Genomic DNA, 2647 nt, shown 5'->3' on the forward strand with positions numbered 1-2647 from the left:
AATTACAAGGTACTAGGGACAAAGAAAAGATCCCAGGAGGCTTCAGAGAGGAAAAAACAAGTCAAATACCAACAGTGAGAAATCAGAAAGGACCTCCCGACACAATGCTGGAAGCCATGGGTGCCTTGCTTTCACAATTTTGAAGGAAAATTACTTCCAAGTAGAATTTTATCCACAACTTAAATGTCAAGCAATTGGAAAGTGATGTGTAATATGAAAATTAGGGTGTTTTCAGACCAAAATATAGTGCTATTTTTAAGACTCAAAAATATTACTTTGACTCATCTTTCCAGACAAAACCACTGGGAAACGAACTCCATTAAAATGAAGGCCACAGGCAGCTGACAGGCATCTGTGGCTTTTCTTCATAGACACCCTTCCCGCCTGGCCTGGGCTCTGTGGGGACTGGGGGGCCCCTCGGTGGCCTGGAGCCAGAGCTGGCGAGCAGAGCGGGGACCCCTGAGGTGCAGCACGGGAAGAGGAGACCATGTCCAGTGCAAGGTGAGCCTCTCAGCTGGCCAGGATGGCTACAACAGCTGAGCTCTTGGAGGGGCCTTTTGTGGCAGATGAGTATATTGAATGACTTGTATGGAGAACCCCAGGAGGATGCTCTAGAGGGAGACCTGAAGCTTTTGATCCCAAAAGGTTATTAGAAGAATTTGTAGTCCTATTCAGGAACTCCAGATAATGGATGTAAGGATTCAAAGTAAAGTGGAGAAACTAGAGCAACAGTATTAGAAAGAAGCCAAGGAATTTGCCAAAAAGGTACAAGAGCTCCAGAAAAGCAATCAGGTTGCCTTCCAACATTTCCAGAACTAGATGAGCACATCATTTATGAAGCAACTAAGGTCTTTCACCTTGGAGACCAATTGGAAGGGGTAAACACATCTAGACAAGGGGTAGTAGAGTCTCAGAAATTGATGAAATACTTTGGAGAATTGAAATCTGATGTCTTTACAAATTCTGAAAAGATAAAGAGGACAGCAAACATCATTTAGAAGTTGCACCTAATTGACCAGGAGTTACCTTTTGACAGATTTTCAGAAGAAAAATCCAAAATTGCTAGTAAATACCATGATTTAGAAAGCCAACTGATTTAGGAGTTTACCAGTGCTCAAAGAAAAGGTGAAATCTCCAGAATGAGAGAAGTAGCAGCAGTTTTGCTTCATTTTAGGGGTTATTCCCATTGTGCTGATGTTTATATAAAGCAGTGCTAGGGGGAGTACTTACTTGAGAAATGATACATTTGAAGATGCAGCAATACTCTGTCCATAGGTAAATAAACAAGTGCAGATATCCTTAGTTTATTATTATTATTATTATTATTATTATTATTATTATTATTCAATTTGCCAACATATAGCATAACACCCAGTAATCCAGAAATAGTACTGGCTAAACTTATTCAAAATGTTTTTGAAGTCAAACTATAGAGCTTTGTGGAAGACCAGTTGAGAGAATGTAGGAAGTCTGATGCATAGAAATATCTCAGAAATCTCTATGATTTATATACAAGGGCCACAAATCTTTCCAGTAAGTTAATGCAGTTTAACATAGGTACTGATAAACAGACTTTCTTGTTTAAGGTTATCAAATCCATTCTCATTTCCTATTTGGAGAACTATATTGAGTTTCTCCTATTTGGAGACTGGATATTTGAAAAGAAGAAGTGCTATGATCCTACAGTGCTGTTATGACTCAAAAAAACATCAAAAGAGATCCATTGGCACAAGAGGTATTCAGGATTTGAAAGAGAGAATTAGACTTACCACTGGAGCCAGCTATTGATACTCATGAGGAAACTTTTCTATCTCAAGAAGTGGTGGTTAATCTTTTACAAGAAACCAAACAAGCCTTTGAAAGATGTCCTAGGCTCTCTGATACTTCTGATTTAACAAGGAATGCCTTTAGAATTTTATCATTCTTGTGGAATTTTTATGTATTGATATTGAGCATAATGATTACACTTTGGAAACAAGACTTGCTGGAATTCCTTCTTCAGATTCTAGGAAGGCAAATTTCTATTTTTTGGATGTTGTGCAACAGGCCAATACTATTTTTCAGCTTTTTAACAAGCAGTTTAATGATCACCTTATGATAAGCTCTTCTAAGTAATCTGAATGTCTTCAGAAGAAAAAAGAAATAATTGAATAAATGGAGATGAAATTGGAAACTGGCATTGATAGGACATTAAATTTTATGATTGGACAGATGAAGCATATCTTGGCTGCAGAACAAAAGAAAACAGATTTTAAGCCAGAGGATGAAAACAATGTTTTGATTCAATATACTAATGCCTGTGTTAAAGTCTGTGCTTATGTAAGAAATAAAGTGGAAAATATTAGAAATGCCATGGATGGGAAGAATATGAATACAATTTTGATGGAACTTGGAGTACATTTTCATTTCCTTGTTTATGAGCATCTTTGACAAGATGTCCTAGCATCTGGAATAAGATGGGATGACTAAACAGGTAGTCTATTTTAAGGGGAATCAGGAATTGAAGATAGTATTATATATTCTAAGTATGGAAATGAGCTTTGTAAAAACTGGTTGCTTTTCAAATCTATAGTTTCTGTCATTATCTTTTTCAAGGCATTTCTGAAGAAATTCTTACTGATTGAAAATTGAATTGGATTAATATGGT

General features: G+C 36.9%; 1 pseudogene; it reads left to right on the plus strand.

Moving 5' to 3' along the window:
• The first annotated feature begins 523 nt into the window (after positions 1-523).
• LOC121479143 lies at positions 524-2430 on the plus strand (annotated as a pseudogene).
• The last annotated feature ends 217 nt before the right edge of the window (positions 2431-2647 follow it).

This window comes from Vulpes lagopus, chromosome 19 (genome assembly GCF_018345385.1).
Source record: "Vulpes lagopus strain Blue_001 chromosome 19, ASM1834538v1, whole genome shotgun sequence".
Classification (NCBI taxonomy): Eukaryota; Metazoa; Chordata; class Mammalia; order Carnivora; family Canidae; genus Vulpes; species Vulpes lagopus.